Raw genomic sequence first — 15456 nt, forward strand, 5'->3', positions numbered from 1 at the left:
TGTAAAGGGAACACACTGATTGGTTGCCTCCCGCATGTGCCCCAACCAGGGCCTGGATCAAACCTGCAACCCTTGTATGTGCCCTTGACCAGGAATTGAACCCATGACCCTTCGGTATGGGGACCAACACTCTAACCACTGAGCGACACTGGCCAGGGCGAGTGTTTGAACTTTAAAATGAGAAATGGACTGGCATTTTTTTATTATTTTTTTATTTTTTTTTTTTACGTTTCCTGTGAATTTAGAGCTTACATGTGGCATCGGGACTCAGATCTCTGGGGAGACTTTACATGGCTTCCACCTCAATTTGTTTCATTTTCATTTGCTTCTTTTCCAATTTCTTTTGCTCACACCTCACTCAAGACAGCTTCCTCCAGCCTGAGTTGTTTCTCATCTATGATTTGCTTTTCTCTGCTCTTTTCTTCTCACACTGAGATTGTGCCACTTCTTGTCTTTGCACTTGCTTCAGCTTCTAGATGTTCTCTTGGACTTGAGCTCTGTTCTTATCTGGTTTTTGTTTGCCTTCTCTGTTGAGTCAGAACTTTTTGGCTTTGTCACTGGAATACATCGCCATGTTCATTGGAGGTAGCAAAGCCCCCATATCCTTTGGGTAGATGTTGCCTGAGCCAGGCACATGAAATGCAAACAGTAATCCTCTTTGTGTCAGGTAGTTTTAAAGGCTGACCTTCCTCTAGCATAATTTTTGGACCCAAGAACTGATCTGAAAAATGAATGGATTCAATCTGGTCAGCATAGTGTGTTCACAAGTGAACCTTTGTGTCTGGCATTCCCTGTGACTTCTCCAACCTGACAGCATGGCCAAAGAGTCTGGCAGTCCATACTTTCCTCCAGACGTAGGTTTGTCACAATACCCACTCCTGCGTCTCGTTCCGCAGTCTTACCAAAGCTTTTTGAGCGCCAACAGCAAGCACTTAGGTATCCAGGGCCTCATCATTCATGGTCACTTTTGTTTGCACTTGATCACTCACGGGCATCACCATCTGGGCCAGGACATTCAGTAATCCTGTCTCCTGAGGAGCCTGAGCTGACGGCATCGCTTCACAACACACTCGACCAGAAGGCCCCAGGGTGTAGATATACTCATTCCCCTGGTTCAGCTTTCCTGTGCTTGATGCTTCTACCAAGGCAAAGCTCCTCTCTGAAAGCTCTGAGTGTCAAACCAGGCCTGAGCAAGGGGACTGCTTTTCTTCTTCCCAATGAAGCAGACCAGTCACCATCAAAATCCTGTATAATTAAAGCGTAATATGCTAAGTGTCCCACTGAAAGGTCAACCCATTGGTCGACCATTCGGTCAACCACTTGACCAGTCACTATGACACACACTGACCACCAGGGGGCAGACGCTCCGACTGGTAGGTTATCTTGCTGCTGGGGTCCAGCTGATGGGGACTGGGCAAGAGGGCCAGACATGCCCTGGAGCCCTCCCCTGGTCCCTCCCCTGGCCAGCCAACCTCCCGTGGTCCCTCCCCGGCCAGCTGGCCCCCATCGCCCTGATCGGGACTGGGCAAGATGGCCCCCATTGGCCCCAATTGCCAGCCAGGCTGAGGGACCCTACCCGTGCACGAATTTGTGCACTGGGCCTCTAGTTTCTAGATAATATTCTCCCAATTATTCTGGAGGTGTGCAGGAACATCAACAATTGTTATTGGGTCTTTATTTTTCTAGAAGTTTCTATTTGTCTTCATAACCTTCAAATTCTTCATTGTCGGATGACTCACTCTCAGTACCTCCCTCCTGGGTATCTGCATCTTCAGAATCGCTTTGGTTTTCATCCGACCCTCCCAACTCCACAGCTGCTTTGTCTTCATCATCTTTAGTGGTAATCACCCATTGAGGAGATTTAGTGACAGCATCTTCTGTGATGTCCTCAAGTTCAGCAAAGTCACCATCATCATACTCAAGTACGTGTTCCTCAGCCTCAAAACATCAAACTTGGCTTCAGAGAAACTCCCTCCCCGCACCCTGAACACCAAAAGGACGACACAGCCTGGGAGGTCTCATTGCACCTGTATCGGGGCTAGCAACCGGCCAGTGCTCCTGCGGCCACCACCTCTGCCCCTCTTGACTCTCGGCTGCCACTTGTGCAGTCACCGTAGTTTTATTGCCCCCAGTACTTCTAGGATAAGCTGTACCAGGCAGCTCAGTCAGCCACACCACACTTCGCATAGCTTCTACCATCCATGTGGGTCTATTTTGCTAAAGTAAACTTCTCTGAAGTTATTATTCAAAAATAGGAAGCACTGAAAAATGCCTAAATGAAATTAATCTTTGACTTAAAATCTCTAGTTTTAGAGGGTCGTAGGCTATTATGAACCCTGATGATATGGTGGGAAGAGTTTCTACCTTACAGTGTTTTCAGAGCATGTAAGTGCTTGGAATAATATGGTGTCTGATATGTGATATGTGCTCAATAAATGTTTACTATTTTCTTCTGATTATTAATTTAAATAAACTCAGGGGTATTCATAAGGAAATGTTTTGTCTGCCTACCTGCAGAAATTCTTCTTTCTATATGGAAATTTATTTTCCCCTTTATTATTTTTTATATCTTATTCTCCTCTCTCTCTCTCTCCTCCTTTGTTTACTTGTTTTTACTGTTGAAAAGTAAAGCTGTGGTTTCATGCCCCCAAAACAGCAATTCAATTCAACCTGGCCACTTAGCAGCCTGGGAGACAAAATAGTGTGCTGTGCTGTTGCTAATACTGTTTTCCTCTTGTCTCTAACCATGCAAATTCTGTTCTTCAGGTTCCAACTCGTGCTCTTTTCCTAGATCAATCCAGAGCACATTAAGGTCTGTTAAACTAATCCAATGCCTACTGTCTATAGCATACATTTATTGTTTCCTATGCATCTGTTTTATGCGTTTTCTCTAAGGCAATGATTGAGGTTCCTCAGTGCCTTAGACCTCACTCAGGCAATCACCCCATCTCCTTTCCCCACCCCCCATCAAGTATCTACCATAGGGTTATACACATAATAGATTCTCCTTAGGAAATGCTCAATAAGTAGAATCACCTTACCTCACTCAAATGGTTGTTTTGATACCATGTAGTCATAACCTAATTATACCAGGAAAAAAGATTCTCTTTTTAAATCATGTATTCTACCATCCAAATTATACTCTTGTCAGAAAGTTTCTCTTAGAAATTATCCCAATTCATCACTTTTGCAGTTAATGTTAGCATCTAGATAAAATGAAAAGAGGAAATGTGATAATGATTATGGCTAATTATTTTGATTTTTAAAAACATTTATTTCATAAAAATTTTAAAATATATTTTTAAATATATTTTTATTGATTTCAGAGAGGAAGGGAGAGAGAGAGAGACAGAAACATCAGTGATGAGAGAGAATCATTGATTGGCTGCCTGCTGCACGCCCCACACTGGGGATCGAGCCCGAAACCTGGGCATGTGCCCTGACTGGGAATCAAATCGTGACCTCCTGGTTCATAGGTCGATGTTCAACCACTGAACCATGCTGGCTGGGTTTCATAGAGATTTTTATAAGAATTTATATTGTTTGTTCAAGGAGTTTTAAGACTTTGGAGTCTGTGATTGAAGAAGTATGTTCCCAGGTAAGTCCTAGGTATTTAAAAGTTGAGAATTGTTGTTTTGATTCTTAATGTGTTAGAAAGTGAATTCCTATTTTGCATTTCTTGTTAAACTTTGTATTATATGGTTTTTAAGCTATTTAGAGAGGTTATTGCTTGACTCAATAAGACAGATTTTTTTCTGAAAGCTGGAAATTTCTGTGTGTGTGTGTCTGTATACTCCTCCAGTCCTAAACTTTAACAAAACCCATCTTACATTATACTGTTAACTACAAGTTTGTCTAATTCTGACACCCTCCACTTCTACCAGGATATAGTTTCTCAAGCAAATATAGGTGTCTATGTTATATAACAGGTGAGGTACAGAGTAAATGTTTATTGTTTTAAACATCAAATATATTTTATATTGCTATTTAATACATATGAAGTATTGTGTATAACATCTAAGCATATATTTACTTATATTTCTTTGGTATCTTTTACCCTTCTGGGTACATAGTAGGAGATGAATGTAAGTAAACCAGGCTGTATTCAATAAGAATTCAGTTTTTGTTAATGAGAACTGGGCAAATCTTTAATTTATATATTAAAGCAAAACAGGAAAAAAAAAAAAATAAAGCCTTCACCTGGTCTTATTTCTGGAAGAATAGCTCAGCAAGGCTGAACAAGTCTTTGTTTTCAAACTTGGTTTCCGTAGCTGGGTGAGCTTATGTATCAATCCAAAGTCTTACATAACCAGCTGAGCCATTGTCCTCTGATGTCTTCTTATTTCTGGCCAGAACATGACGGTGGCAAAATTATCCAAAACATTACATGCTAAGCCACTCTAGATATAGCCAAGAATCTTGATTTTCAAAACATAAATGTGCAACTGATTAATCTACTAAGTGGAAAATTCATCATTTTTCAGCAAATGATTTATTTTTCTTTGATTATAAGCATGTTTAGGTGGATAATGTTTTGGATGCATAAATCATTATAAAGCAAACCCTCTGTGTCCATTTTATTTATGAGTATCCAACTGCCCTAGCGGGTTTGGCTCAGTGGATAGAGCATCAGCCTGCGGACTGAAGGATCCTGGGTTCGGTTCCAGTCAAGGGCACATGCCAGGGTTGTGGTCTCGATCCCCAGTAGGGGGCGTGCAGGAGGCAGCTGATCATGATTCTCTCTCAACATTGATGTTTCTATCTTTCTCTTCCTCTCCCTTCCTCTCTGAAATCAATAACAATATATATTTAAGAAAAAAAGAGTATCCAACTGACAGATATCTCTTTTCCTCCAATACTGTCTAAGAATAAGATACCTAGTAAAATTTGCTCAACAATGTACAAAAATCAATGAAAAGACATAAATCTGAGATTGAGAATTCAAGCTCAGATAAAGTTTCAGAGCATGTTGTACTCTAGGTTTATGAATTAAAACACCATTATATTCTTACACAGTTGAGCCAGCATGGTCACCATCAGACCAGCTAAGTCACGTGAACACCAAGAGGTATTCTGCTTGCCCTCCACTTCCTCTGTTTCCAAGTCCTGTCTTATTGCTCTATTCAATTCATACAAACTCCCTCCAAGGAACTTCAGGTACCTATTATACTTAAAGAGCGGAAATAACTAATATTTATTGAGCTCCTACTATGTGCTTAGTACTTTAGAAACATTATCTCATCCAATCCTTACAATTCCTGAGGTGGATTTTATAACCCTCAGTTGACATATGGGAAAATTTATACTAATAAAGGCACACAGATAATAACTGAGAGATCTAGTACTTAATGCCAAGGTTTCTATTTTCAAGTCTTGTATGCTTATCACTATTTCAGGATCTAGTACCACAAACTGAGAGGTCAGTGAATCTTGGCTGAATGAACAGATTCCATGGATGAGTTGAATCTTTTAAAACCAGCCTTCTTTACCTCTTTCTTTCCTCCCTCCCTTCCTTCCCTTCCTTCCTTCCTTCCTTCCTTCCTTCCTTCCTTCCTTCCTTCCTTCCTTCCTTCCTTCCTTCCTTCCTTTCCTTCCTTCCTGCCTTTCTTTCCCATGGTAAACATTTATTGGAGTGGATTTAGGGAACTACCTCCCCTATGTGTCATGGCCTTCGCAGCTAGGTTCAGGATCTGAAGGAGGGGCTGACACACAAATGAAAACGCTATACAAGAAATATGAATTCAGAAGGCATTGGGGGCCAGGTGGAGACCTCTTTCCTGAAGAGGCACATACTTCTTCTGGCCTGGTCTGCTTTTTATTTACTTGAATACACATTTACCCTTTAGCAATGCATACAGGCAGATCAAAGGTAAAGTTTGGTATACAATGTAAAGATTATCAGGTTGGGGAAATCACCTGGAGCCATTGCAATCACAGCAGGATTCATCCCTGCTGAATATCAAAGTCCATTCGCCTTCCAATGTTAACTGTTGTTTGCTTTAGCCTCCGGCACCTATGAATATAAATCACCTCCAAAATGTCCTTGACACAAAGTCCTCCAGCCCTTGTTTGTCTTTTTCTGGGAAAGGGAGATCATTAATTTGTGAGATAGTCTGTTTTTTAATTCTGTGGCCCATATTATTAGAAAGGCTTTCCTTATACTGAGAAGAAATGTGCTTTTGGGTGGAAGGACATTATGGTGTTATGTGAAAAGCACAGGTCTGGGATTAGAAAACTGGAATTTGGATCCCAACATGCTCATTTTAGGCAAGCCCCAACCTTTCTGAACCTCTTTCCTCACCTATAAAATAGCAATTGGTTTTGCCTCCCTGGTCTAACTCTCAGGGTCATAATGAGAAGCAGATTATCTATCTATATAAAAGCTTAAGTGACCGGTCTACCTGTCAACCATTTGACTGGTCTACTGGTCGCTATGACATGCACTGACCACCAGGGGGCAGATGCTCAACACTCAGCTGACTGATGGGCGCTAGACACAGGGCTCAAGGCTGGCTGCTGCAGCCCAGAGACCACAGCAGAGTGGCAGCAAGCCTACCAAGCAGCGGTGGCAGGCTCAGCAGGGCTGGGATGAGCAGGAGCAGCAAGTGGCATTGGAGTGCTGGTTTCGGCCCAATCCCCGCAGACCTGTGCACTGGGCCTCTAGTAATGTATAAACAGTACTTTGCAAAGAATAAATCCCAACAGAAAAGTTAGTTGTTCCCATTTCATCCTCTGGGATTTCATTGAACCATTATATTTATTATTAAAGAAAACAATTACAGGTCTCATTACATCTTCTTTTCTGTAGACACTAGAGCTCCATTTCCTTACATATTTTTAAAAATATAAAATGAATGGGTTTCATATAAAAACTCCTCCTTGTTGCCTCCTGTGGAATCCTCTCTAATATGGCACACTGTAGAATCATTTTTGCCACCACAGAATGTAGTATCATAATGGTCCTTGGCTTGGCTACACTGCTTTGATAATACAGCCTCAAATTACACTAGTGTTTTCGTCCATTACATTTTGCAGCTAAGTTTATGTTGACTTTGTGTTTGACTAAGAGTCATGTTCCTTTCACATGAGCTGCTGTCAAGTTGGGTCTTCCAGGTCCTATATTTATCTGGTTATAGTTTTTAACCTAAATGTAAATCACTGAATTTATTTCTATTTAATTCATCATGGCTTTAGGCCTCCATTCCAACCACTGCAATTTATTCAACTTCTTACTTTTATCTACCAATGTACAGTTATCTCTATTAAGTTTTTTATGACATCTACAAAAGTGATAAGTCCTTTCTGGTTTTAGATAAATTACTGGTAAAAATGTTGAATAAAATAAAGCTTGCAAAGAACACTGTGTCTTCTCACTAAAGATTTTCCTCTAATGCTGATTACTCTCATAGTTGCTGAGCAGTTATTTGTGATAGAACTGCTTCTCCTTTCATAGACTGTGAGACCACAGCTTGGTCTTCTTAGTATCTCTAAGGCTTAACATAGTAGTTACTCAATAAGAGTTTCTAATTGGAGAATAGATGAATGTTAAGTATTTTCTCCTGGTTACCACTGAAGCTTTATTAATTTCATTTATTTAATCAGAGTACCTAAGAATTGACATTAATCTGTTAAGTAATATGCTTTGGGTATGGTTATTCAACTATGTATGCACCCATCTACTGTGGCCAACATCCAACTTAAATTTTTGTCTTTTAATTTATAAAAGTACTAGGAGAGAGTTGGTCAGATATATCCCAAATCAATGGAAGTATTCCCTTGATGTATTGATTTTATAACCCTGTAATAGAAGGAAATTAGATCCACTAAAATGGCATGATTCTAGTGAACTCATCCATACTTATTTATAGTTAACACCTATTTATTTCCTAAGTATTTGCATACCTTCTGTTTAATTACTGTTTCTAGACTTTTGCTTCATCCTCTCGTTACCCAATTACCATGTGTACCTCCCTGTGAGATGTACATCCATGCAAGTATTTCTTCTCTAACACCTTCCTTGCTCCCCATTTTTGCTCCTTTCTCAACTCAATATTTTCAAGTTAAACAGTTTTCCTTAAATGCATTATTGAGAATAGGCTCCTTTTTAGCTTTAATTCTCTCATTTTTATCTCTCTCCTTTCCTACCTGGATTCTTCCCTTCTTTGGACCAAAGCTGAATAAATACAATATTAAATAAAATTTTCTGTCCCCCCTATTTTATATTTTATAAAAAGATGAATTGTATTTCTCTTCACCTAAACAAAACTAAAATATCTGCAACAAATGCAATTACATTTTGTTTAAAATCTGTGGACAGACGAGTGGGTAGTCCTCAGGTGGAGAGCCTTTTCTTTCTAGAGGACTTACTGCAATCTGGGTGATCAGCAAAGATCCAAGGAGAAACCTTCTGAATAATTATGATTTGTGATATTGTGTAAGGCTAGTTCTGTTTCCCTCAGAAGACTAAAATATTCTGCTAAATCATGGTGAACTCTGTGTTTTGTTTTTTTTTTTTAAATAAACGAATTAGCGAATGAACACTTCACGAATTTGCGTGTCATTCTTGCGCAGGGGCCATGCTAATCTTCTCTGTATCGTTCCAATTTTAGTATATGTGCTGCCGAAGCGAGCACTGAACTCTGTTTTATTTACCATCATCATTTAGCTCTCGAGTCACAGTTTAGGTTTTGTCATGAGAGAAGGCAGGTTTGCCTTAGGCTGGTTGTCTGGCAGTAGAGTTAAATGAGGTCATTGATCAGCAATTCCTGTTTAGCTTCAGGAAATCTCCTCTTGTTTACTGAAACTGGATACACAATCCTCTGCTATTTCCTGTTTTTTGATAAATAGAGATATTTTCTGGGATGGAAAATATACTAGTATGTCATTCTCTTAAAGGCTTAATGTGATTTTAATCTGAAACTAATTAGTGGCTGCATTTCTTTATATATATTCATACATTTTGCTAATAGTCTCTACTGGGAATTCCATGGGTACCATTAATAATATATTAAATTTTGATCCACATGCCAGCTTTTTGCAAAGTTTGTCCATGATGATAACATGTTTTATATTTGAGTTATTTTTTAAAAATATATTTTTAATGATTTCAGAGAGGAAGGGAGAGGAAGAGAGAGGTAGAAACATCAATGAGAGAGAATCATTGATTGGCTGCCTCCTGCACCTTGGACCAAACCTGCAATCCAGGAATGTGCCCTTGACCGGAATTGAACCTGGGACCCTTCCATCCGCAGGCCAATGCTCTATCCACTAAGCTAAACTGGCGAGGGCATATTTGAGATATTTTGAGTGCTGCTTTTCATTTTTTACTTAAGAAATGTATGGTTTTACTCTTAGAATATTGGCTTACCCCATCTGGAAGTTATCATATGACGGGATATAATCTCTGAGTCTTCAATTAGTAGAAAAAAATACATGAATCAGACAGCCCAGAAAGCAATACAAAGGAAGTCTTAAAATGCAGTCTTACCCAGCTGGGTGTGGCTTGGTGGTTGAGCATCAACCTATGAACCAGGAGGTCATGGTTCGATTCCCAGTTAGGGCACATGCCCAGATTGTGGGCCAATCCTCAGTGTGGGGTGTGCAGGAGGCAGCCAATCAATGATTCTCTCTTATCATTGAGGTTTCTATCTCTCTCTCCCACCAGTTCCTCGCTGAAATCAATTTTTTTTTTCAAAAGTTAAAAAAAAAAGCAGTCTTATCAGTTCTGCCTTAATCAGGAATTAAATTAACATGTGATGTAGAGACTTCATCTACTACTAGACACACTCCTAGAATCTCAGCTAGTACTGACCTGACCACACCACAGATGTTAAGTACTTCCTCTTGGCTACCACTGAAGCTTTATTAATTTAATTTATTTATCCAGATTTTGTGATTAAACTGTGAGCTCTTTGAGTCCTGTGTTTGTAAAAAGCATTTATAAGAGAACCAGAGTACCTAAGAGTCTAGTAAAAGAAGCATGTGTCTATCATTTCACTTTTTATCCAATCCCAGAGTTACCCCTCCTACTTTACTTTCTCCCACCTCCCTAATCTGTCACCAATGGGTTTCATGTAACGTCTCCTTCACTTACATTTCTTCCTTTGATGGAAATTGATAAAACTAGGTAAAAAAAAAAAAAAAAAAAAAAATCTCCATTCTCTGGAGCATTATCTTAATTCGTTGAGATTCTGCTTCCCGTCAATTGTTGACAGTTTGGCTCAAATAAACTCACAAAAATTCCTTACATGTTTGAATGTTAACCCTGGGTAAACAGTTAAATTTAACTAAGTATTACCATAGGTGTATTACTTTCTACTCTTTCTCTTGGGCAAAGCTCCTTCCACCTTTTTTTTTTTTTCATGTACTTGGTCCTTTGCCTTCAAAGAGTACAGTAATCTATGCAAACTTTCAAAATGCCAGAAAAAAACAGACAGAATATAATAAGATTAATGAGACGTTGTATAACCTAAAATGACATTTCTGCCCTGCCTGGTTCTTTCCCCAGGCTTGTGGGCCTGTGGGGTAACAGTGGTTGGGTGTAATGTTAAAGGAGAAAGGAGGTGAGTCAAGAGGGAGACAGGAATGGCTACCTTGGGTAAACCTGAGGTTAGGATAGGAGAAAGCTTCAAAGAAAGTTAGCCTCTCCACCCCTCCCTGTAGGCCCAAGGACATTGGCTCATCTACTATCCCTGAGAAAAACCCTAGAAGAAGCTTACCTGGGCCTGGGAGAAATGAATATTCCTGATCCCACCTATAGACACAGGGTCTTCCCAATTGTGCTTACCAACTTTGATGCCTTCCTGTCTCCTCTGTACTGTGTGGTTCCCTCCCCACCCCTCCCTTTTTAAGTGAAAGATGCCAGGTTTATTAAAATATTTCTCACCTCTTCAAACTACTCATCCTTATGTATTTCTTATAATCTGGGCTAGGAACCTTCAAGTCATATTATATTGACTCTCTCCTGAGGCTCAACTCTCCAATTAAGCATCACATGCTCATTTTTACTTCTAAGGCTTCTATTGGATGTTTCATGTATCCATCCATCCATCCATCCATCCATCCATCCATCCATCCATCCATTGTGTGTGTGTGTGTGTGTGTGTGTGTGTGTGTGTGTGTGTGTGTGTGTCTGTGTATTGTGTTCTAGATTTTGGATGAGGTGCTGGGGATTCAAACATGATTAAAACTAGTCGCTTCAGTCCTAACCAGTTTGGCTCAGTGAATAGAGCTTCGGCCTGCGGACTGAAAGGTCCCAGGTTCGATTCCGGTCAAGGGCATGTACCTTGGTTGTGGGCACATCCCCAGTAGGGAGTGTGCAGGAGGCAGCTGATCGATGTTTCTCTCTCATCGATGTTTCTAACTCTCTATCCCTCTCCCTTCCTCTCTGTAAAAAATCAATAAAATATATTAAAAAAAAAAAAAAAAAAGACTAGTCGCTTCAGTGTGGTGGCACTCAGGGCCCTCCCTCCAAGATCAGGACCCCAGGGCCTCTCCTGCCACCTATCCCACACTGCTCTCCACTCATGCAGTATTCACATCTGACTATTCTGGGACCTGCGGCATCTCCACCCTTTGCTCACGCCCAGACTATGCGTTCCCTGCTGCTTCACCTAGTGAAAATCCTGCTCATCCTCCAAAGCTCAGCTCCAAGGCCCACTCCTCTTTGAAGTTCCCTCCACCATGCACTCAGGATTACTCATTTTTCTTGCTATGATCTCACAGTACCGATGCCTCAAGAATAGGATTTATTTTGTCAGCCTGGGATAAACGTTCATTATTTGTCATTGTTGCTCTGCCATTGGACTATAGGCATTTCTAAGGCAATAATGATTCATGCATCTTTTTATTCCCTTTACCTCCTTACAGGGTGGAAGCTTGGCAAATCTCCTGTTGGCTGAGACTCTTCAATAAAGAAAAAAAGTATATGTGTGATATTCATATTAAATTACCTGATATCACCACATGCAATACCCTTTTTACTTAATAATGCTTTCCAGTAATTATATATTTCAAAAGTATAAACTATTTTCCCTACCTCATTTTTCTCCTGCCACTTACATCTTCCACTTTTGATGAATAAATTTTTCCCACCAAATGAATCTACTCAGAGGGAAAGTTGGTCTGACTGCCATTATCGCTTTGAAGGAGAGGTGCCGCATAGCATAGGAAAGGGAGACTCAGCTTGGATTCAAATCCAGACCTGTCGTGTGACCTTGAAGCAATTAAATTATTTTCTCTGTGCCTCATTTCCTTAACTACGTATGAAAAAGGTGGTTAAAAAAGGTTTATCTCATAGGATGGTTGCAACAACTAACTGAAACACATGTGGAGCACATAGAATAGTGTGTAGAACATGGCAAGCAGTAAATGTTAGCTCTAAAACCACTTCCAAAAAGAATGCTGTGATGACATTTATTTATTTCTTTGTTAATCCTCACCTGAGAATATTTTTCCATTGATTTTTATTTTTTTTATTTTTAGAGAGAGTTGAAGGGTGGGGGAGAGACACAGAGAGAGAAACATCAATGTGAGAGAGACACATAGATTGGTTGCCTCCGTCACACACCCTTACCAGGGTTGGGATTGAGCCTACAACCCAGGCATGTGACCTTGACTGAAATTGAATCTGGGACCCTTCCGTCCCTGGGCCAACGCTCTAATTACTGAGCCAAATGGGCTAGGAGCCTGTGATTTTATAAGAACACAAGGCAGAATAATAAAGATTTAGTAAGTTTCTCTGAGTATATCAAAACATTTCTTAGCTTGTGCCATTTAATTAGTGAATTGGTTTTGGATTAATTTTCTCAATATGTTGCACTTCAAATAAAATGTTCACAAGAATCATGACATAAAGTTTAAAACATGAAGTCATAAATTTTCAGGCTTATTTAAGAAAACTTACCCTACGTTCTACTTATCCCCTTCAGGCCTCACCCTCATTGGCTTTCTCATTACATCTGTATGCTTTTGCCATTTACCCTGGTGAGAAGATCTTTACTTCCTTTGCTTAAATCTATATTCATCACCTTTTTAAACAACTTGTTCAGAAGCCTGCTGCTCTAAGTTTTTTTCTGATTCCACCTAGTGGTAATGGCCCTTTCACCATTTAGAATTTGTTCATCATATTATTCATAAATATTTTAAATCTACCTCATATTTTCTCTCTCTGCATCCTGGGTCATTTTCCCCTCAGGATTTTTCACATGACATGATAAGATTCCAGTTAAGAACAGAAGATCCTGTGATAACAACATTTAAAAAAATAGCAGGAAAGGGAGAATAGTGTCATACAACTATGGTTGGTTGGATACTAAGAAGGTTTCTCACCAAACACATTTGGCTTATGTACAACACTGAAATAGAGGATATGAACTAAACTGATGATGGGAAATAAAAAGTGGCTGAACTCTTGGGAGCCAATTGTCTAGGGTATCCATAATTTACTCGTTCATTCAGAATATTTTAGAACATATTATATTGGGTGCTATGAAAATTCAAAATGAATAAGTCATTGTATTCACCTTTGAGAAACTTGCATTTGAGTGATGATGGATAAGAGGAAGATCAACTAAGGATCCATTTGGCAGAAAGAAATAAACATTATAAGAAATGTGTAACATGACAATATATTTAAGACAGCTAAGATGATAAACCTGCCCCCAACCTCTACTACTACCATTCCTGTCCGTCCATATTCTTTGACTTACATCCTATCACTATGAATGAATTATCCACATTTCTATCTAAGCCACACCCCTACAAGTATGTAGTATATCTCATCTTCTCTTGCATACCCAAGGACAAGACTCCACAATTTACCCCTCTCTTTTCTGTATAATTAATTTTAAAACAGCTTTATTGAGGTATTATCCACATACAATACAATTCACTCATTTAAAGTGTATGAATCAATTGTTTTTGGCATATTACCATATTAATTTTTTAAATTGTGGTAAATATGTATAATCATATTTGCCATGTTAACCATTCAATTCAGTGGCATTAATTATATCCACAATGTTGTACAACCATTACCATTATCTTTTTCCTTAACTTGCATTAACCCAAACAGAAACTGTAACCATCAAGCAATAATGCTCCATTCTCCTCAACATTTAACCCCTGGTAACTTCTAATCTACTTTCTGTTTCTATGAATTTGACATCTATTCTAGATGCTTCATAAAAAATGAATCATGCAACATTTGACTTTTTGTGCCTCACTTATTTTACTTAGCGTAACATTTTCAACATTCATCCATTTACCAGACCTTCATTCCTTTTTATGGCTGAACTAGAGGCCCGGTGCACGAAATTCGTGCACTGGGGAGGGTGTCCCTCAGCCCAGCTTGCACCCTCTCTAATATGGGACCCCTCGGGGGATGTCCAACTGCAGGTTTAGGATCCTACAGTTGGACATCCCTCTCACAATCCGGGACTGCTGGCTCCTAACCGCTCACCTACCTGCCTGATTGCCCCCCAACTGCTTCCTTGCTGGCCTGATTGCCCCCAAATACCCTCCGCTGCTGGCCTGATCACCCCCAAGTCTTTTATTAGTATAGATATGACCCTGCACAGAAAATTTTACTAACCCTGCTTTACAATAAGGGCTTGACGATTGAATCATTAGGACCAGACACCAAGATTTCCTTTCTTTGAATAGCGGAGGGAATATTTATCTTGTCTTTAAGTTGCCCGGAAATTAAAATGAGATAATGACTTAGAAAAGTATAAAAGCACCATATAAAGACAACTGTCTTTTTAATGAAGTGGCAAAATGAAAAACACTTTTTATTCTCCCCTTCCTTCCTTTACAGCTTTTATTTAAACTTTGAAATTTATAAAAATTTCACTCCAATTTTCATTTCTTTACATTCAACATTATTTTGTATTGGTTTCAGGTTTTATATTAGTTACAGAATAGTGGTTAGACAATCATATACTTTACAAAGTGTTCCCTGATATTTCTAGTACCCACCTGGCATCATACCATCATTACAACACTACTGACTATATTCCCTATTTAAGTGACAATGGGTTCAGTCTTTCTTTTGTGTTTCTTGTCCTTCCTTTTCTTTCTCACTTCTTCCCTCATTTTCTTTATGTAGTATCTCAATTGGCCATCAAAACTCAGTGAAGGCACTGGGACACGCTTCATCCATTTCACAGACCAGGAAACTGAGGCCAATTCCAGTTGGCTGTGGAACTTGACTCAGCACACAGGAAGCCCTCAGAGCCATGCTCTTTGCGCTTCCTAAGGGGCAGCGGCCCAGCAAACAGAACAAACCTTCCAGTCAGGCTTCCCAGCCTCTTTCTCAAGCACCTCTTCATTGCGGATGCTCCACATTCTTTCCTCTCCCCCCATTCTTTACTGCCCCCCCCCCTTCTCCGAAGCAGGTGGAAGGCTTCCCACTCACTGCCTAGGCATGCTCTGCCATGGGGCAGGGTGTAGCGA

At 39.8% G+C, this 15456-nt stretch overlaps 1 non-coding gene and 1 pseudogene across 1 annotated transcript; both read right to left on the bottom strand.

The window, feature by feature from the left end:
* Positions 1–286: 286 nt before the first annotated feature.
* On the bottom strand, positions 287–8028 carry LOC103293006 (PAT complex subunit CCDC47-like; annotated as a pseudogene).
* A 498-nt stretch (positions 8029–8526) lies between these two features.
* LOC114234362 (U6 spliceosomal RNA) lies at positions 8527–8633 on the bottom strand. Its single transcript, XR_003620537.2, has one exon. It is a non-coding gene; the product is annotated as a U6 spliceosomal RNA (small nuclear RNA).
* Positions 8634–15456: the final 6823 nt, after the last annotated feature.

Source organism: Eptesicus fuscus, chromosome 13 (assembly GCF_027574615.1).
Source record: "Eptesicus fuscus isolate TK198812 chromosome 13, DD_ASM_mEF_20220401, whole genome shotgun sequence".
NCBI classification, from domain to species: Eukaryota; Metazoa; Chordata; class Mammalia; order Chiroptera; family Vespertilionidae; genus Eptesicus; species Eptesicus fuscus.